We start from the raw sequence: 23083 nt of genomic DNA on the forward strand, positions 1-23083 counted from the left end.
TCTACATACTGTGTAAGTTTAGAGCCAGGGAGAGACAGAGAAAGCAGGCCAGAGTCTGACCAAATAGGTGTGGACTGTCCCTGAATCCTTGTGGCAGAACAGTCCAGGTCAGCTGTGTAGACAGGTGAGTGTCAGGGTCAGTCCAGGTGAAAGCAAAGATATTTTGAGACTGAGGACTGAGTGGAATATAAAAGAAGGCATCCTTGAGATCTAGAACTGAGAAGTGAGAGGTTCCTGAAGGGATAGTGGACAGGAGAGTATAAGGGTTAGACACTACAGGATGGAGGGGGACCACTGCAGAATTAATGAGCCTGAGGTCTTGAACCAGGCGGTAGGTTCCATTAGACTTTTTAACTGCAAGCATGGGGGTGTTAAAAGGTGAAGAGGTTGGGTGGAGCAGCTTTTTCCTGAGGAGGTCAGAAATGATAGGCTTAAGTCCTCTTAGGCTCTGGAGTGAGAGAGGGTACTGAGCTTTGGTGATGTATCTGGTAGGGTCCTGTAGCTGGATAGTAATAGGCAGATGGTGCCTAGCGATAGAAGGGTTCTGGGTATCCCAGACTTTTGGGTCTACCTGAGAGGCTGGCAAGGGAAAGGAACTGTTAGAGTCAGTAGAGTGGGTGGCTAGGAGAAGAAGAAGAGGAGCTGCTGGCAAGTCTGGGGTGTGAGGCGAATGTGGGGAGTGAAAGAAATGGATACTCCTACCTTAGCTAGAAGATCCCTTCCCATTAGAGGCACAGGGCAGGCTGGTACCACTAAGAATGTGTGTGTGAGAGGGATGCCTCTGAAAATGCAATTAAGTAGTGGTGTCTGATGAGGTAGATAAGGCTGTTCCCCAACCCTAACAATAGGGAGACGAGAAGGAGAAGTAGGCCCCCAAAACTCTGTCAGGACAGAATAGGTAGCTCTGGTGTCCAAAAGGAATGAGATGGGGTGCCCAGCTATTATTATCACTACCCTAGGTTCCCTGTGAGAGATAGGGGTGGCCGGGGCGGAAACTGGGAAGCGTCAGTCGTTGCTGTAGGCCAAGCCTAGAAAGTCAGCTGGAGGGTGGTCTTTGTCTGGTGTTCCTATGCTGCTAGGTGCATTAGGACAGTCAGCTGACCAGTGACCCTTTTGGCAACATTTTGGACAAGGCCCTATCAGTGCCCTTCGTGGGGTGGTGGTGCAAGCCCAGGCCCAATGGCCATCTTTCCCACATTTGAAACAGGGACCAGATGGCTTTTGGGGAGCCAGTTGAATAGTGTGTGCCAGCATCTAGCAGTTCCTTTTCAGGGCCTTCTCATCTCTCCCATGGTACACCTTAAATGCTATCACTAGCACATCTGCCTGTGGGGTCAGAGGTCCGTTCTCTAAGCGTTTAAGTTTCGCCCTTATGTCAGGGAAGCTCTGTGAAACAAAGTGGGTCATTAGGAGCTCTCAGGGTCTAATCTAGTGAACTGAAGTAGAGCCTTGGTGAGCTGCTCTAAGAAGTGAGACGGATTTTCATCCTTATCTTGAATTATCATTTTTAGTTTTTCATAGTTTATTGGTTTTAGGGCAGCCTTACAGAGGCCTGTCAGGAGACAGGTAATAAACCTATCTCTGGCTAGAGACCTGCCCTGGGTGTTATAGTCCCAATGTGGTTCTTGATCAGAACTTAGCCCTTGGAGGGTATGCAGGATTAGTCTGGTGAACCTCATCTGCATGCATCCTAGCCTGCTCCCACACCTGCCTCAGGAAGTATATTATTAGCAAGTATCATGTATAGGTCATGAAAGGTGAGCTATAAGATTGAGTTATATATTGAAACTGTTTAATAAAGGAAGCAGAATTAGAGGTATAAGAACCTAGTTTCTTTTCTATCTGAGAGAGTTCTGCAAGAGAGAATGGAACATGGACCTTAATCAGTCCATCCACACTGGCCACCTCTCGCAAAGGGGTAATGGTGGTGGGTTTGAATGGCTGGGGTCAGGCCCTTCAGCAGTCTGAGAGTGAGTAGCAGGAGGAGTGAAGGTTGGAGCCAGGGCAGGGCCTTTGGAAACGGCTGTTGCCGAAGAAGAAGCTGCTAAAGAAGAGGAATCCAGAGAAGGAGCTGAAGGAACAGACACCCTGGGAGTAGGGGTGGGAGTGGAAAGTCGGATAGGTGTAGGTTTGTTTGCAGGATCTAGAGCCAGAGATTCCAAAGTCAGAGAATTGTCTGGTTCAGGCATAGCTAGGAGCATATGAGCAGGAGAGAAGGAATCCAGAAGAGATGGTTTAGCACTGAGATAGAAGAAAGCTATGACATAGGGCAACTCTTTCCATTTGCCTGTTTGCTGGCAGAAATTAGATGATTCCCGTAAAATATCGGGATCTAAGGAGCCGCTTGGCAGCCATTTTTTGTTATTTTCTAAGGCATATTTGGGCCATCTCTTAGTAAAGAGACAGATAAGCTTAGGAATCTTTAAGCAAGGCATTAAGCTGAGAAGTTTTAAAGCTTCAAGAAGACATCCTAGGGGAGAGGTAGGACTGATAGGGTTGGGAGCCTTATTTCCCATGTCTGCAGCAGAGAGGCAGACAATAAAAAATAATAAAAACAAATAAAAACAAACGTGATCATGAGCCAAGGCCCCAGGTGTCCCCAAGGCCAAGGATGGATCTGTACCAGGCACAGGCTGCCAGATGGCTCGCCAGCTGAAAAGCAAGGGCCTACAGCATGTGAGGCAAGGATTCCTTGGGAATCCAGAACAGCATTTACTGCTTCGTCAAGCCAGAAAAATGTGTCAGCCTCACACAGCCTGAGGATGCACCCAAAGGCGGTGGTCCGACCACAAGGAATATCTCAAACTGCAGACGTGGGAGATGGTTAGAAATTCAAGCCTGTGATAGGGACCCACCATAGCCAATAAAGATCATGGCTGGGGGTTCCCCCAGTTTCAAGAAATCTCAGTGGGATGCCAGACGCTCAGTGGTCATTCCCACAGATTCAGGAAACCGTTTACGCTGGCTGAAAACTGGGGGACTCACCAATCGAAGCAGTGGTATTGCATGCAGAGTCCTGCGGCCAGGCAAATGGACAGTGGTCTGCCGCAGACAGAGCAGACTCCCTGGTTTACAGGTTCCCAGGCACAGAGGGGCCGGAAGTGCCCATTGGGTCACATCACCAGATGTTGGTTTTTACAGTGCTCTTACCCTGTGAGGAAAAGTCAGGAAACACAACAGAATCCACTAACAAGAGTTTTATTAAGATAAGGGAGAGGGACAGATGTGCACAGGCCTGAGGAAAGACATGTGTGTGAAGGGGGCCTGGGAGTCATGGCGCTGGCTTATAAAGGCTGGGCTGTGCCTGTGCAAACAGGCCCATGTGTCTATTCTACGCATGCGCATAGATCACGTGGTTGTGTTATGCTCTTTACACAACGACATAAAGCCACAGTCCTGGGTCACGTGAGACGTTTGACCCGGAAATGACTAGGTGGAAGTGACTAGGTTCCGCCAGGCAAGTGCGACCATGCCCAACTGTGGGGGCATGTTGTGAATTCATATCACTTGATCTGTGGATTCCATGAGAACTGAAATGATTCTAGTTTGTTCCAGAGGCATCCAGTCAGGCCACAAAGTAATATAGTCTACTTGTTGATCCCTTGAACTATCTGATGCTGCATTTCTACTCTCTATTAATTCATGTGTACAATGTGGTGCTATGCTTGTGAGGTCTTCTTTACACTTATTTAACATGTATTTTCTTAACCTTAGCTTTATATTATCCAAAGGAACTCACTTCTAGCACCCTTTCTAAAGATGTATCAAGTTAGCATTGCATTTGATATCTGTTAATATTACCATAAAATGGTGCATAAGTAAAAATTTAGAAATAACATAAGGAAATATATATCCAAGGCCTTTAAAATATGAACCTGCACGTGTGCAGTTTTGTTAAATTTAATTGAAGAGGTTTCCTGATTGTGGCTGGGTTCACATGGATATATGCATGTTGTTTGACAGTTGGACACTTGACTTATCTAGATATGCACAGATGCCTAGAGTGACTTAGCTATGGTTCCCTCATTTTTTATAGCATTAGTCTTGGCATATTATATGGGTGATAAATTATAGCAATTTAAACTAAAATACCAAAGTACTTTTTAATGCCTCTGATTTGTGCCACTACCACGAAAATCTCATCAATCAATGCAAAGAAATGGGAAAAATCAAAATGAATTGGTGATATAAATATAGTTAATCTCCAGATAAGAACTTCTACTAATTCATGAGACAATAGGAATAGATAAGTTATATGGAATCACAAAATATACAGGAAGAAGGAGTTATTGCATATCTCATGCCTAAACTTATACCTACAGTGAAAAAGGATTCAGAGAAGCAGCAGCATAAACTCAAATGTCCAGTCTAGTTATCCCACTGATTTCAAAATGCATTATAATAGGATAGTTGTTACATGTTTGATAGCTACATTATAAAATATAAAAAGTGGATTTATTTTATGATTCACACAAATTGTACTCTTAGATATATAAATAAAAAAGAAATGCATAAAACACATATACAACAAATTCTCATAGCCCCAGATGGAAATGGCCAAAACATTAATCAATTAGTGAGTGAATAAATATATTGTGTTACATCCACATTGGATAATATCTAGCCTAAGGTTTAAGAATAAAAAGGAAATACTGACACATCCAACAACATGTAATTTCAGAAACATGCTGGGTGAAAGGAAGCAAACACAAAAGGATATATTGCCTATTGGAGTGCACTGTGGACCCTGTAGAGTTAAGTCACTGGGCGGGCACAACTACAAACAAAGAGGAAAGTTGGGGCTCACAACAACCAGATTCACAGATCTGGGTAGCGGTACCACTCTCCTGCTGGTGGATAACCTATCCAATAGCTCTACTTCACTGAGAGTTGAACCAGTCATTCCAGTAGTCTAGGAAGCACAGTTGACAGTTTTGCCCTTCTTGAGTCCCTAGCCAATATTCTTGCCAGGTTACAAACCCTATTATATGCCTTTGCTTGAAAAGGAATCAAGCCAAGGAGCTCCAACCTACCTGACCGAAGAGTATACAGTAACTCTGCCAGTCTCAGAGTTCAATCCCTGTAGGAATAGACAGTTGAGCCAGAGATAAAACTGACAGGGAATATGTCCTATAGCCCCAGCTGATCATAGAGACTGAATTGTAACCTTGTCCAGCTGTGGAGATTAGTTTACAGCCATGCACCATCATGCGGCCAAACCAGTATCTCCTACCAGCTGAGGAGTGTAACCTTTGGCCTCATCCAACTAAGGGACCAGATCAGCAAACTCATCCATCTGTGATAGCCTAATGTATATCACTGCCTGGCCAGATAACCAAGTTTAAAGTCCAATCTTGCCATCAAACCCATCCTATAACCTCATCTGATTAATGATCCTTACCTATGCCCCAGCAAGAGTGCAGTCAGTGACCCCAGTTAATTGCGGATCAAAGTCTGAAAACCCACGCAATGACAGAGCCCAGTCTGTAGCCCCACCTGATTTTAGATTTCAGCTCTCAACTTCATCCAACTTCAGGATAGGTCTGTCATGGTCAACTGACTACAAATCTTGGCCAGAATCCTCCTTACCCAAATGTGGAGTACAGCCAATATTCCCACCTGATCAAAGAATCTAAGAATTGCTTCCCTTTCCTAGTTCACTACCCTGTGACTGTGATAAAAACATCACCAAAAACAAATGGGAGAAAAGGGTGCTTAATTTGGCTTATAGGTTATAGTCCACCAACAAGGGAAACCAAGGCAGGAGCTCAAGGCAGGAACAGAAGCAGTGACGAGGGAGAAATGCTGCTTACTGGCTTGTTCCCCATGTCTTGATTTCTTATATAGTTTGGGACCACTGGTCTGGGGATGGCACCACCCATAGTGGCCAGGTCCTTCTTACACCATTCCATTAAAAAAAAAATGCCCTCACAGTCATGCTGATGGGCCAATCTGATGGGGCAATTCTACAATCCAGTTTCCCTATTCCCAGACGACTATAATTTGTGTTAAGTTGATAAAACTAATCAACACAAGGTCCTAAAACATGAATGAGAGGAAAAATAAAACTTTAGAGTTTGGGGGTATGAGTGCAGTTATCAATTTAATATTACATGTCATTTCATGTATCTGACATGGTACTCAAAAACAGATATGTAGCAGATACATAAAAGATAAAAGAATTGGTCTGGAGAGATGGTTCAGTGGTTAAAAGTGCTTGTTACACAAATTAACAGATCACAGCATCTTACAAAATGCCTATATATGCAGCCCCAAGGATCCAGTGCACACTTCTACCCTCTATGTTCACAAAGGAGTGTATGCCTGCATACACATATGCATATACATATACATACAAACAAGTAAATAAATAAATGGCAGCAGGTAAATAAATAAATGAAAGAAAGACATAGCTTAAGTGTCCATCAACTGACAAATGAATAAAGAAAAAGTGGCACATATACCATAGAATATTATTCAGCCATGTAAATGAAGTCGTTTTTTATAACACAAGTGGAACTGGAGATTACTATTAAAGAAAACCAGGCACAGACACAAGAACGAAATTACCTCACTAATGTGGGATTCAAAAGTTGTGATCTCATAGGAACTTATATTGGGAGCCAAGAAAAGTTTTTTAGTTAGCTCTGAGCTTGCTTTACATAGCAGGGTTGCATTAGGGGATGGCTCGACCACCTGTGTGGTTACCAGGGGTCTGAGATGGTCTGCACTTGGCTGTGCTGGGTGAGGTCCTTTGCTCCATCACTGGGCATTCCTTTAAAAGCCCTTTGGCAGATACAGTCAGGGCCCAATGAATAATGATCCAGTCCCTCCTGAGTCTATCCTGTGTTTCTGTCTGTCTCTTTATAACTATATTTCTATCTAATATTTCCTACTGATCCTGCTCAAGAGTACCCAGGAGAAAAGTGGGAGTGGGATGGCCACCCACACTTATAGTTCAATGGTGGTTATCAAATGTAGGGGGAATAGAAGTAGAGGAAGGATTCCGTCAGATTAATCAGTGGGTACAAAGTTATAGTTAGATAGGAACAAGAATTTCTAAAGTGCTGTTGTATAGTAGGGTACTGTAGATAATAGCAATTTGTGTTTAAAAGTTCAAATAAAATTTTTTGAAAATTTTCACTTATAAAGAAATGATAAATATTTGAGAACATAGATAATATTTAGCCCCATTATGCGACTACACATCTCTCAAGACATAAGTGCTACCCCATTAATATGTATAATGTTTACGTTTTATGCATCAGTTAAGAAATAATGGCTGAATGGATGAAAAATAAGACACAGCTAATTCGACTGCTATAAAAGACTTTGATTGAAGGGCAAAAGTAGGTTTCAAGTGAGGGATGCCATTGGTAACCAAAGGAAAACAGGGTAACACAAAGAAAGTAGTGTTATATAACAATAAACAAACCCATCCACTGAAACATATAGCAGCTGTAAATATTTATGTATCTAACATAGGAAACCTAAATATAAAAAAAAACCTGAAAGGGGAAATCAACAGCAGTATAATAGAAAGGAACTTTGACACTCTTCTGTCAACAATGGAAAGAATATGTAGATTTGGGGATGCAAAGTTGGCTCAGAAATTAAGAGGACTTGCTGCTCTTCCAAGAGGACCTGAGTTCAATTCCTAGCACCCATGCCAGGTATCTGTCAATCCTCTGTAACTCTAGCCCCCAGGGATCTGACACATCTGGTGGCCACCTGCACTCATATGCACATACCCACACCAATGGGCACACACACACACAAAAACACACACACACATAATTAAAATAGTAAAGCTTTTAAAAAAATCAATAGTAGATAGCTAGTAATAAAATCATTATGGACAAATAGTCCTACCAAAGATATGCATGGCATTTTACCCAATGATAGCAGATCATGCTTTCTTCTCAATACACCCAGAACATATTCCAGTATATTAACCCGTAAAATGTCTCAAATTCAAGAACACTGAAGTCATAGCAAGTATGTTCTCTGAAAAAATGGCATAAGGTGATAATTGAAGAGGAGAAGAAAATTCACAAATACATGAAAAATTAAACATACTTGATTGAACAATGAAGAACTCAAAAGAGAAATTTAAATTTTTTTATGTGTATGAGTGTTTTGTCTGTATGTAGTCTCCAGAGGAGACTAGAAGGAGTTGGATCCCCTGGTGGAGAAATAGAAAGCCTCCCTATGGATGTAGGAATCAAAGCTGGGTCTTCTGGAAGAGCAGCTAGTCCTCTTACCATTTAGTTATCTCTCCAGCCTGAGAAATTGAAAAAAGACAAAAATAAAAACAACATATCAAAATACATGAGATGTCTCCAAAACATAGCTTTAAATGTCTACACTAATAAAAAAACAATATCAGTATGTGACCTAATTTATACCTCAATGGCCTAGAAATAAACCAAGTGAGACCAAGGTTAGAAGAAAGGTGGAAACAATAAAGAGCAGAGCAAAAATAGATTAGAGACTATAATAACACTGGGAAATGTCAACAAAACTCAGATTTAATTCTTTAAAAATATAAATTTGATTATTTTTTATCTTGACTCAAAAAGAGAGAAAAATTGGATGAGTAAATTCAGAGGTGACAAAGGAGACACTAGAACACTAGGAGACTGATATGAAGAATTGAAGTCAACACATTGGATAGCCTGGACTAAGTGAATAAATTCCTTGACACATCTATCTAACAAGATGGAATTATGGAGGAAAAGAAAATCTGAACAGATCAGTGTCAAGTAAGGACACTAAATCGGTGATTTAAAGAAAAGCCACTGGCCATTATTGAATTCCACTGAACTTTGAAGGACTATTTAAGTCTAATTCTTCTCACATTTTTCCAAATGAAGAGGAAGGAATATTTTCAAACTTAATTTATAAACAGCATTTCACTGATCCCCAAACCAGAGAAGTACATACTGGAAAAAAAAATACTACAGGCCAACCTCCCCAATAAATACTTAAAAACAAACAAACAAACAAACCTGTTTCAATCAAATTTTAGCTATTATCATACAGAATTTAATAATGCCTCAAAAATCATGTTATGATCAAATGAGATTCATTTCAGTGATACAAAGATGAGTTAACATATATAAATCGATTAATGTATGATACACCATATTAACGGTCAGTGGTGCGTTATTCTGCCTGTCACATTTGTTTTCAGATTAAGGCTATAATGAGGCAGACTAGTATGAGTCTTCTGATAGGACTGAGTCTTTGCACATATGGTTGGATACTTTTTGTTGTGTTGTTGCTGCTGTTAAATTCCTCAAAGTGGAATGGCTGAGTCACATGCTCAACTCCCTGAGAAATTGCCAGTTTTCCTGGGAGATTTGCAGCTTGGAACCATCTCAACAGCAATCTCCTGCTGCTCTGTATTCCTGTTAGCACTGGGGGTCCTGTTTTTCCCAGCTCTCCCAGGGCATATGTAGTCGCAGCTTGGTCCCTGAGGACTAAAGATAATGGTCGCTGAAGATAATGTCATGGTTTGAATACAGTGTCCCTGGAAAAGCCTCAGCTTTGAAGGCTTGGTCCCCAACTGGGGAGAATTGACGTTATATAGGCACTGACTTCGTCAGTTGATGAATCCATAATAATTTGCTAACATTAGTGGGAGGTGGTAGGATGTGAGTCAAGTTGGAAGGATGGAGATAACTGGGGGTATGTTTAGAATAGTGAATTTGGTCCTGCAACCCCTCATTGTCCTCTCTCTTCCTGCTTCCTGGTGCCATAAAGTGAGCATCTTTGTTTTCCTCTTTCCCTCTACTGTGGTGTTCTGCCTCTACACAGGCCAGAAACAACAGAGCCAACTGATCATAGACTAAAACTTCTGAAACCACAACTCAATAAATCCTCCCACCTTTAAGATGTCAATATTTGCCACAGCAGGAAAACAAAAACTAACTAGCAGTCTTCTTTTTTTAATTTGCTTCTTGGTCAATAAAATAGCTTGCTTTGTGAAGAATCCATTTATTATTTTTTTTTCACTTTAAAAACTGAATAGGGACTGGCAGGATGCCCTAGTTAGTAAAAGGAGCCTGTCATCAAGTCTGATGACCTGAGTTAGACCCCTTTAAACCACATTCTGGAAAAAGAGAACCAAGCCCCTCAAGTTGTCCTCTGACCACTATGTGAGTGTACTAACACACACATACACATATACCCAACATAAAATAATTTAAATGTTTTCAAATTCAAAAGCCCCAATCCTGAAGTGTTTTGCCTTTTTCTTGCTGAACTGTATACTTCTGTATTTCTATACATATTTTAAAATGGTTTTGAAATTCATCTGTTACTTGGAAGTAGTTTCACTTAGATATTACTTTTGTAATTTAATATGCATATTTATAAGTATACCAACCAAAACTGATTAGATTATTCCCTGTACAGGGACCAAGTTTTAATGTTACAAAGCATAGTAAGGAATGAGAAAATGAGCGTGTGTGTGTGTGTGTGTGTGTGTGTGTGTGTGTGTGTGTGCGCGTGCAGTACTGTTCACTAAAATATATTTCCTGAAAATAAATAGTAAACATAATCATGAGCCATATCATACATTTCAGTGAACAGATGGCCATATGTATGATACTGGTCCCATGTGATCATGATAGCTGAAAAACTCCTATTAGTTCTAGCATACCTATTGTAATTCTATGTAGCACAATGCATTATTCACATGTTACTGGTGATGAAAGGACCAAGCAGATGCCATAACAGACTGCTCAGTCTTCTCTCAGAGATCAGGCCTGAATTTCAGTTTCTTGAGACTTAAGCAAGCAGTTTCTGGGAGGGCTAAGACATAGTCCTTGCAATAGCTCCATTTCTGCATGTACTCTGACTGCTCAAAGTTCAGCCAGTTATTTACTGTCTGGGATCCCTCACCAACTTAGAGCTACGTGCATGGGTCACTGTGAACGTACTAGGCCAGCCAGCCCCCATGGCAGCTCAAAGACGGAGCCTGGGACTTGTCCAGTCCTTCCCAAAAATGATAACTGTAACCCCCAACCAGTAAATTCAAAGGTTACACACCCTCACCCAATAATATGATGCCAAGGCTTGTACCACCCTGCTTGCGGTTTTTCCCTTTACAAACCTCTCTAAGAGCTCAGGGCCATCCTCCTCCACCCGCTGTGTTGAGTGTTAGACTCAGACCAAGTCCGGGCTTGCTTGTTATCAATAAACCTCTGTGTGTTTTGCATCGGATATTGACGCTGTGGTGGTCTTGCTGGGGAGGGGTCTCGTGATGTGGCCACAACAGTGATTCTAATACAAATAAACTTTCTGCATTATAGCTACCTACATTTAAAGCATATATACTTATGTGCATTAAGTACAGCCTGATAGTGATAATAATTATAGTTATGAGTTGATGAATTTATTTTTATATACTTTTAACCATTATGCTATATTCATTCTATGAACCAAAAAAGAATTTTTTGTTATTTATTTATTTATTTATTTATTTATTTATTTATTTATTTATTTATTTATTTTTTGGTTTTTCGAGACAGGGTTTCTCCGTGTAGCTTTGCGCCTTTCCTGAAACTCACTCTGTAGCCCAGGCTGGCCTCGAACTCACAGAGATCCGCCTGGCTCTGCCTCCCGAGTGCTGGGATTAAAGGCATGCACCACCACTGCCCGGCCCAAAAAAGAATTTAAGCATAAAACAGTCCGTCATACTATGGTAGTCTCTACCTCATACATCCTCATGCTTACCTCCACTCTTGATTCTAATATTTTCTCTTGTGCTTGATTTAATCTCCTCTTATTTTAGTTGAACACTATAACAGATATATACAAACACATATGTCTTATAAGCCTAGGCATGTAGTAGGCTAGACTACCCAGGTTTGCATGTGTACACTCTGATATTCACACAATTATGAAACCTACTAATGAAGCACCTATGTTTGTCTTCATGTATTCAGTCTTCATCTCAATCTCCATATACAAACACATTGCGCTGAAGGTAAACACCTAAATGATATTATTTTAGTGCAAGTGTCACACACTTTTTTGTCTGTAAATATTCACTTTAAATATTTCTCCTCCCAGAATAGGATGGCATAGTTAGTTGTCTTCGAAACCAAAAGTTTATCATGTGATGGTTGGTGCAAGTTTTCTATAGCAACTGGATAGTGCAAACTCATTCTCAGAGACTGTATTTTAATCATTGCCTCAGAAACTTGAAGCAGAACCCCAATTCAGTAACTAAATGAAAATGTATGAGAGGAGGTACCCACAATTTGCCACAACATAAAGATTAGAGGAAAATATTTTTTATGGTTTAATAAATTAATGTAGAAAGATGCATTGACAATTTCAACTTTCCTTTGTAGTCCCAGTGGCATGCTTTACAAAATATCCTTAGCCTATGTTGGGTCTAAAAAGAGATCTCAGATGCTAATCTATGCTAATTGTACTGTTACTGGCATCTAATGACACAAATTCTTACCTGTGGGCATACTTTTAAATGTTTATAGATTGTTGTTAGGGACAATGCTGTTTTAGTAAACTACTGGTTGTAGTCTCTTCCAATAGCCATGATTTTACTAGCCCTGAGTAGTTATTAGCTGGATTTCTAGTACCAAAAGGCACCATGCAAGCTTCCAGAGGAGGGAGACAACCAGAAATCCTACCCAGCTATGATGCCTCAGCATTCCAGTGAAATCTTAGTTCTTATTATTACTACTATGTATGTGTGTGAGTGTACATAATGGGTTTGGGTATGGGCAATAGTGCATGGGTGGAGGTCAGAGGACAACTTTGTGGTTCTCTTCTGCCCTTATGTGGGTTCTAGAGATCAAACTCAGGTTGGCAGACATGTGTGGAAAGCACCTTTACCTAGTGAGCCATCGTGAAGCCCTACAGTTAAGTCCTAATGTGTATTTACATATATGATTTTTGCATTTTACAAATATATAGGAATAATTAGGAGGCAGGTAACCAAGACTTAATAGAATGAGTATAGAAACTATGGAAAAGGGATTATTAAGTACTACATTCTATCTTTTTAAATTTAATTTTGCTTATATGTATGTATGTATATATGTATATGTGGGGGTACCCAAAGGGGTAAGAAGAAGACATTGTATCTCCTGGAGCTGGAGTTCCAGGCATTTATAATCCACCTGACAGGGATGCTGGGAAATAAACTCCAGTCATCTGCAAGAGCAGTATGTGTCCTTAACCTCTGAACCATCTCTCCAGTCCCCATGTACTACCTTTTTAGGAATACATTATTGTACAGCAGTTTTTAGGAATACAGTATTGTAAATCAGTTATTAATATGTGACTTCACATACCACAGCCTGCAGAACATATTACAACTTTTCAGGGTCTCTCCTTCCATTTGGTGACTTAGCTAAGTCATTATCAGGCCATTCAATAAATTTATTGAATCTGTTAATGTTACACCTCAATCAGTATAAAATAGGTACCTTCATTTGAGACCATGTTATTATGCAGTATCCCCTGTCACAAATCAGGCATTTTAAAAGCTTCAAATTATGATACAGGAACACTGAGGATGAGGGTTTAAAACTAAATCCACATCTGTAGGAGGTGTTGATTTTGTTAAACATATATGGGTGTTTCCTCTAGACAGGTCTGAAGTAATAAACTTGACACCAAAGTGGTGACTGATCTTTAGTGAGTTTAATTGTTCCTCAAAACTCTTGAACCCTTATGGGTCACAGTTGAGAGATGAAATCAGTATTTTTTTCAAAAATACTATGTCAGGAATACTTGTACTTTCTATTATCCTTATTTCTGTTTGCAAACTAGCTAATTCTCACCAAAGTCACCTCTTGCTTGTACTATTTTGTCAAGCAAACACAGCAGAAATAAATGCTACTATCACTATCAATATTATTGGGTACTTCCCCTACAGGAGTTCCCTATGAAAATTTCCCCCACAATTTCCACTGTAGTTACATATTTTTAATTACATGTATGTTCCTAGCCTATTACAGTTGACAAATTTACCAAAATTGGAAATTTCAGAATACTACCACAAAATTATATAGCAGTGTCACATTTTAGCTTTTTATATGGCAATCCTTTAATTTCAATACCTTAAAAAAATAATCAGCTAGTTAAAAAACAGTCCTATAATCTTAGTCATTTAAAACACACACACACACACACACACACACACACACACACACACACACACACACACCATGTTTCTAATTTACACACATTACTAAGCTTAGATTTAGAAAATTACCTCCAGGTCTAGCCTCTGTATGATGACTAAGTCAGGATTCTTCACACTTAAAAGCTACAACATCCCAACATGAAACCTCCTCAGTCGCTTCAACTAAGAAAGAGAGGTGTCAAGAAAGTTTCACGTTAGCAATTAAATGTTTCAATGTGGAGGCATGATGGCACACACACACATGCAGTCACATTTGGAGGTGAAAGCAAGAAGATCAAGAGTTCCATGTCAGCCTGGACTTTATGGTGAGCTCCAGGCTCTTGGGCTGAACAGTAACTCTCAGTAAAATGAAAACAAACAAATAAACAAACAAAAAATATAAACACACGGCATATCTTTTCTCTTCACTAAACTTTGCCCACAACCACTTAAATGACCTCATCTAATCACAAAATGTAAGAATTACAACTTCCTAGTGCCCATAAAATGGAGGAGAACCAAATACTGTTGAACTTCTGAAAGGAAATCTCAGCCACTATTGGAATAAGATAGTTTATAGGTATAGAGTAGAATCACAAACATTAAATCCAAGCCTTAGCTTAGTCACTTATTGCGTGATAAGTAGCTGAAATTCTAAGCTTGGGTCTATTATGTAAGTAATGATAACTGACTAATTGAATAATTACTGATTTTAAATTATATTATTCTTCTGCAAGACTTAACACAGGTCCAGGCACGTAGAAATCACTCAGCTAACCCTTTTTATGATGCATGCTATAGAAAGCCATTGTCATTCACTAAGCTGTGATGAGAACCAGTGTAAACTGCTGCAGACAATTTCAGGGACATCAAGATATTGGCTTTTGTGACATAGACATTATGACAGTTCTAAGCCATTTACCAGTCCTTAAAGGAGTGGGAATATATTGACACTGTTTTACTCCCCACAATAAATTAAAATGAAGACTATGATGATAGCAATGTGATAATAAGAAGAAAATTACTGACATGACAGCTATGTCATTTTTCTGAAGTATCATATATTTTGTGAGACAATGGCCATTTATTAGAATTAGGGGCTATTCCAAAATAGAAATTTGAAAAATAAATACATAGCAAGAACAAGTAAATGACCCAGGAGAGCTACTCAAAATAGCTATTTATGTTACTCTTTTATTTGGTTGATACAAATTTCACCTTCTGATAAGTAATTTTACCCAACTTTAATCTGTCATGAAGGTTTTAGAATAGATAAATTTCCTAACTCTTATTAAATGATTTCTCCTTTTTAAAGAAATAGGTATGTATTATAAATAAAAAAAGTCCCATGAGGGATCTAATAATTTAAATATATTTTATGCTTATAACACTAGTTTTTTCTTTGGGGGTGGTAAGATTTTTTTTTTTTGAGACAGCGTTCCTATGTGTAGCTTTGCGCCTTTCCTGGATCTCACTCTGCAGATCAGGCTGGCCTCGAACTCACAGAGATCCACCTGCCTCTGCCTCCTGAGTGCTGGGATTAAAGGCATGTGCCACCACTGCCCGGCAAGATTTTTTGTAAGTGCAAATTATTGGTGATATTGATATAAAGCACACCATTCAATTGGTACTTCCCCTTTAAATAAAAACTTCAGCTTTGTACAGTTTGATCTGTGATGAAACGTTCTTCCAGAATTAAAAAACTAGCATATACTTGCTGGAAGCAATGGGATGAAATATTATGATCTCATGAAAACTAAACTTTCATAAATACACCTTTTCTCCCTCCCTCAAATTCAGAAAATCTACTTTGCATTAATTAGTCCACACTTTTCTCAGTAGTTGTTTTATGTGTACATGTGTGTAATTAACTCAATGCACCACAAATATTCTTTCTAGTCATGAATATGAATGTAATTAATTTAGTGTATAATAGCTGAAGAATATAGTTGCTTTGGAACATAGCACAACTTATTAAAACATCCACTTATTTGTGAACATACAATGTTACGTACTCTAGAGGGCAAAAAAGGCCTTGTGCACACAGTTAAGTACTGGAGAAGCCAGGAAAGTTAAGTACACAGCTTATCTCTTCAATAGAATGAGGTGCTTAGCTGTTTTTCCAGAATGTTGGGGAAAAATGTAGTTTACAACCCAGTAATCCTTTGCTACCTATTGAGCCAGGCCCTACCCATATCTTCTAGAATTTGTATTTTATTTATCTTATCCCAGACTCTTTCTGTTGGAATAAACCAACATTGGTGCTGAGACCAAGCAGGGCCTCCTAGCGCTCTGTGCCTGGAAACCTGTGCCGAGGTTTTACTCTGTCTACGACTGCCCACTTTTTTCATTTGCACCATATCCACTGCTCAGATTGGTGAGTTTTCCCTTTCCAATCCCTCGCCATTTCCCACAACTGCAGCCTGAGATATATTTCTTGTCAAATTCCCCGGGGGGATCCTCGGGCTGTGTAAGCCATGACTCATTCTCTCTTGACAAAGCATTGAATGTAGTTGGACTCCCTGGGGGTCCTCCTCCTCGTCTACACACCCTGGCCCTCATTCACTGGCTTGATGAAGCATTGAATGATTTGTGCCAATTGCCAATCCTCCCTGATCTTGGAGATGCCTGAGATTGGAGTCTTGGATCCTGTTTGTTATTTCAGTTTTTTATTTTCTTCTCTCAGCTACAGTCATGGGACATAAGCTTCTTCCTCTTAGCCCCACTCCTCCTCTGAAAATACCTTACATATCCCTGGGATACCAATAAATTGGCCACATAATAGCTGCTTGGATCCCAATATTTCATGGGAATTATCTAACTTCTGCCAGCGAACAAGCAAACGAAAAGTTACCTTATCCCCAAGCTTTCTACCGAAGCTCTGAGCCCTCCCTTTCTGATTCTTTCTCTCCTGCCCACATGCATTCCTGAACCTGAGGAATCTCTGACTCCAAAGAACCTCTGCTTAGCTGACCTCCGCTCTGCTCTCCAGTATTGGGCGGGCTGTTCCAACTGCCCGACTCTGGCTCTCACCCATTTTCGAGCTGTCCTGAGAAGCACGGACGGGTCTGGAAGCAGGCCAGGATGCATGCAAATGAGTTTCCAATCAGGACCCACATTGAGATTACAATAACCCGGATGGCTCTCTAGCCAGAGACCACTTTATAACTTGCCTCCTGGCAAGTCTTCCAGAGACTTCCCTCAAACCAGTGAACTATGAAAAGCTAAAAAACATAATTCAAGATAAGGAATAAAGTTTGTCTCATCTTTTAGAATGGCTTTTACAAAGGCTCTCTTAGATCCTGAGAGCTCAGAGGGCAGACAGCTCCTTATGACCCACTTTGTCTCACAGAGCATCCCTAACATCAGGGCTGAACTTAAGTGTCTGGAGAGAGTCTCCTGACTCCATAGACAGAAGTGTTAGCGGTGGCATTTAAGGTGTACCATGGGAGAGATGAGAAAGCCCATAAACAGAATTGCCAAGTGCTGGCACACCCTGTCTGAGCGGCTGCCTGAAGGCTTCCAGGTCCCTGTTTTAAGTGTGGTAGAAGAGGCCACTGGGCTTGTGCGTGCCCTGCTCCACACGGGCCATCAATTGAGACTTTTCCAAAGTGCCACCAAGAGGGACATTGGTCAGCTGACTGCCCCTGTGCACCTTGTGGCATGGAGACATCAAACAAAGACCTCCAACAGGCCTCCTAGGCTTGGTCACGGGCTCACAGGGAACCCAGGATAGCCATTGCAGCATAGGGCAATCCATTTCCTTCCTTTTGGACATCGAGCCACTTAATCAATCCTGAGGGAGTTTTGGGGTCCCACCTCTCCTCACTTCCCCATTGTTGGGGTAGGGGGACAGTCTTACCCACCTCAACAGACCCCACCACTTAATTGTACTTTCAGGGGTACCTAATGGAAAGAGATTTTCCAGGTAAGGTAGGAGCTTTTATTTCATTTGCTCCCTCCATGTGCCTCACTCCAGACCCGTCATCAGTGCCTCTTCTCCTCCTCATGCACAGTGACATAGACAGGGCCCTGCTCTCTCTCAAGTTCCAGAAGACACCAGGTTCCACTGCCTTGTCACCAATTCCAGAAGAATGAGGTCTCACCCCACAAGCTCTTTCTTCTTGGTTCCCTCTTCTAATTAACTACTTAGCTAATAGTTACAGGACCATCACAGAGCTGGAGGCCAAGTACCATCAAGTATACCCAGACAGTAAGGAACAGTAACAGTCCAAAGGTATTTATACCCCCAGACCCAAAAGGGTCTAGACTCTGCAAACAAACACTTTTTTAAAAAAATTTTTATTTTTATTTTGCAATACAATTCAGTTCTACATATCAGCCACGGATTCCCTTGTTATCTCCCCTCCAGCCCTCCTCACCTTCCCCCCCATCCCACCCCCCATTCCCACCTCCTCCAGGGCAAAGCCTCCCCTGTGGACTGAGATCAACCTGGTAGACTCAGTCCAGGTAGGTCCAGTCCCCTCCTCCCAGGCCGAGCCAAGCGATCCTGCATAGGCCCCAGGTTTCAAACAGCTGACTCATGCAATGAGCACAGGACCCGGTCCCACTGCCTGGATGCCTCCCAAACAGATCAAGCCAATCAACTGTCTCACCCATTCAGAGGGCCTGATCCAGTTGGTGACCCCTCAGCCATTGGTTCATAGTTCATGTGTTTCCATTAGTTTGGCTATTTGTCCCTGTGCTTTATCCAACCTTGGTCTCAACAATTCTCGCTCATATAAACCCTCCTCATTCTCGCTAATTGGACTCCCAGAACTCCACCCGGGGCCTGGCCGTGGATCTCTGCATCCAGATCCCTCAGTAGTTGGATGGGGTTTCTAGCACAACAATTAGGGTGTTTGGCCATCCCATGTGGCGCACGCCTTTAATCCCAGCACTCGGGAGGCAGAGCCAGGCGGTTCTCTGTGAGTTCGAGGCCAGCCTGGGCTACCAAGTGAGTTCCAGGAAAAGGCGCAAAGCTACACAGAGAAACCCTGTCTCGAAAAACAAAAAAACAAAAAAAAAAAAAAAAGAAAAGAAAAGAAATCTGGTCTGATGAAAACTAACAAACAGACTTTTAATATAGCAATCTATTACTGTTAAATGCCCTCAGCAGTTGATCACCTGTGTCTTCTGGATGCTAAACTAATAAAGAAAACATGTGCCTTAAAATAATCTGTCTCATACTTACCTGGCAGGGGAGATACCATGATCACGAAGGTGGTTTTCCTGGGGTGAGGCTTATCCATTGCACTCCAGATGTGCTGAACCCTGCGATTTCCCCAAATGCAGGAAGCTTGACTGCATAATTTGTGGTAGTGCGGGACTGTGTTCTCGCTCTCTCCTGTAAAAGAAAAAAAATCTGCCTCAGATAAGGCTTGTCTTACATAAAAATTAAAAGCATGCTCCAAATATCCCCCCTCTCTTTTTCTCTCTCACTAACACTAACCAATACTGCACAGTACTAAACATTACAGTATCATGGTCACCGGCTTAAGATTTTAAATTTCTCATAGCTGCTTCTGTTTTTTGTTGTTGTTGTTTTGGTTTGGTTTTTTTTTTTTTTTTGGTTTTTTGAGACAGAGTTTTGGTTTTTCTCTATGTAGCTTTGCGCCTTTCCTGAGAACTCACTCTGTAGCCCAGGCTGGCCTTGAACTCACAGAGATCCACTTACCTCTGCCTCCCAAGTGCTGAGATTAAAGGCATGCGCCACCACCGCCCGGCTGCATGGCTGCTTCTTAATATGTTTAAACATTCTTCTGAGCTCCAGAGCCAGCTTGAACCCACCTGAAAAGGTCAGTGAGTTCCAGAGCCAGCTTGAATCCATCTGGACAGCACCTTGTCAGACAATTCCCAAAGCAACAGACAACAATCCACTACCCCAGGATGCCTGGCTACCTCAGAAGCGCCCTTTCCTACTCCCTAAGAGTTAACTGACACCCACCAAGTCAACTGGAAGCAGTTTTTGGGAGACACGGTGCCCCCACTCTTGTTCACCTGCCTTTTTTTATAATAAGCAAAGAGTCTGGAATGTTGGAATTCCTGACCACTCCCCCAGCTACATGACTGCACATGCATTGTTCAGATGTTTAGTCATTCCAGGGCTTTATCTCCTATGTAATCTGTGTGTTGTGTGATCGCATAATTTTCATGCAGCGTGATCATGCAATCTATGTGCATGCGTGGTGTAGCTCCATAAGCCCATATGTGCATGTGCAGGGAAATCCATTATAAGCAGGACACAGACTCCTCTCCCTTCTTCCTCCCTCCCCCGCCCCTGCTCCCTGCACATGTCTTCCATAGGCCTAAGCCCATTCTCTTCTGTCCCTCCCTTCTCCTAATAAAACTCTTACAGTGGGTTTTGTTGTGCCTCATTGCTTTTCTCGCACAATAACAGCGCCGCTTAATGAATAACATTGCACCACCTCAGAAAAACCAACACTTTCCTCTTAAAACCTTGAGCCATAACCTTCTAGGCCATACAACTCATCCTTGTGAGAAGGTCATTTATACAACACCCTAAGTGACTTCTGTGTTGTCTTAGGGCCAGGCCAAATCCTGACTCCCATTATGTTCACCTCAGCCATTCTCCCCAGACCCCATTTTTGTGAAAGAAGCCAGATATACTTTGTAAAGACTCTCAATGTAAACATGTCTAAGATTGTTGTGCAAATGGAACTGAGTTAATTGTTATGTTAATACTTATTTCAAAATTATGTTATGCTTAAATATGGCCAAAGTAAAATGATCTGGGTTAGACTCTAGAAGTCCTGGCCTAGCACTGGTTACCAAAATTGATCTGATCTGAGTTTCATTCTTACCTCACCCTGATTGTTTTTCCCTCCCTGCTGTAAAGCCTTCAGGGACCCTCCCACAACATACAATGTTTCCATTATCTTGATATTATAGATAATGCCCCAATAAGCATTCTAATGCTAAAAAAATTTATCAATAAGATATATGAATCCCTTATTGATACAGAGGAAGACATCTCTGGCTATCAAGTATGAGATAAAAATATCCAGAGTAATACACACACACACACACACACACACACACACACACACACACGTTTCTTGGAAGAGGGCCTACTTGTAGCATGTCAAGACAATCAAATCTTGGTTTTGTTTATATATATAAAAATATATATATATATATATTTGACTAGCATATATTAATTGTATAAATATTAGGTATCCTTGTGACATTGTCATATTTATATATAATATAATTGGTCATATTCATCCCATGAGAAAATATGACATATAAATGCAATGGAACATTTGAATTTCAGTCATTTTCACCCTCCCCGACCCTGTCATCCTCTCTTATCTCTTTCTCCCTCTTATTAAAACCCTTCCCAACATGTCTTATTCGTACTTTGGTGCCTTTTCATTTTTTGATGACCCACTGATTTCAATTAGGATTGCTTGGGTGGAGAGTTACTTTCTTTTTGTGTATGTGTGTGTTGCTATTTTTTTAATTTAAAAGGTTTTTTTTCCATTTTACATATCAACCACAGTTCTCTCTCCCTCCCCTCCTCCCATTCACCCCCAAACTTCCCCCCAACCCCACCTCCACCCACTCCTCAGAGAGGGTAAGGCCTCCCATAGGGAGTCAACAAAGTCTGGCATATCAAATTAAGGCAGGACCAAGCCCCTACCCCCTGTATCAGGCTGAGCAAGGCATCCCTCCATAGAGAATGGGCTCCAAAAAGCTAGTTCATGCACTAGGGATAAATCCTGGTCCTACTGCCAGTGGTCCAACAAACTACCCAAGCCACACAAGTGTCACCCACATTCAGAGGGCCTAGTTCGGTCCCATGCAGGTTCCCCAGCTGTTAGTCCAATTCTGGGGTATGAAACCACTTAAAAAATTTCTATACCACTAAGAAAATGACCTCTCCTGCTGTCCTACTCTAACAACCATTTACTGTTGGACAGCTCCTGGGAGGGGTGAGGCCTCATGAGTTCCTTCCCTGTCATGACAAGACGCTGATGGGCTCAGTCTTGTGTACACCATTTGAAGGGACATAGAGCTGCTGTGAGTTCATGATTGCAACAACCATGTAATGCCCATAAGACATCACTTAACAGCACTTCATCTTCTGCCTTTATTTTTTTGCCCCCACTTCCATAATGCTCCCTGATCTTTGGATGGGGTGATATAGATGTCCTGTTTAGTATCATATTCACAGTCATTTATTCTATGTACTTTATTTATTTATATATTTATTTTTCTCTCATGCAATATATCCCAACCACAGTTCCCCTCTCTCCACTCCTCCCAACACCCCCCAACACCTGTGCTCTCCCCCAGATCCACATCTCCTCCATTTCCCTTCAGAACTCAGAGATAGCAACTGAACACAACATAACAAGATGCAATAAGACTAGGCACAAACTCTCACACCAAGGCTTAGCAAGGCAACCCAGTAGAAGGAATGGGTCCCAAAGCAGACAAAAAGAGTCAGAGACAACTCCTATTTGCATTGTTGAGAGTTCCACAAGAACATCCAGCTACACAACTATAACATATTTGCAGAGGACCCAGTGCAGACCCATGCAGGCTTCATGAGTGCCACTTCAGTCTCTGTGAGCCCCTATCAGCCCTGCTTAGTTGATTCTGTGGGCCATGTTCTCCTGGTGTCCTTGACCCCTCTATTTTCTACAATTCTTCCTCTCCCTTTTCTGCAGAGTTCCGTGAGCTCCAAGTGGAGGGACCCAATGGAGATCTCCAATACAGACTCTCCCTCTGCCTAGTGTTTGGCTGTGGGTCTCTGCATCTGCTCCCATCAGCTGCATTTGATGACAACTGGTATGACATTGATCTAGGAATACAGCAGAATATCATTAGGAATTGATTTATGGATTTTTTCTTTCTATCCTAGGTTTCTGGGCTATCCAGCCT

General features: G+C 41.3%; 1 non-coding gene across 1 annotated transcript; it reads left to right on the forward strand.

The window, feature by feature from the left end:
- The first annotated feature begins 19356 nt into the window (after positions 1–19356).
- On the forward strand, positions 19357–19520 carry LOC131900326 (U1 spliceosomal RNA). The gene has a single exon (XR_009376223.1). It is a non-coding gene; the product is annotated as a U1 spliceosomal RNA (small nuclear RNA).
- Positions 19521–23083: the final 3563 nt, after the last annotated feature.

This window comes from Peromyscus eremicus, chromosome X (assembly GCF_949786415.1).
Source record: "Peromyscus eremicus chromosome X, PerEre_H2_v1, whole genome shotgun sequence".
Lineage (NCBI taxonomy): Eukaryota > Metazoa > Chordata > Mammalia > Rodentia > Cricetidae > Peromyscus > Peromyscus eremicus.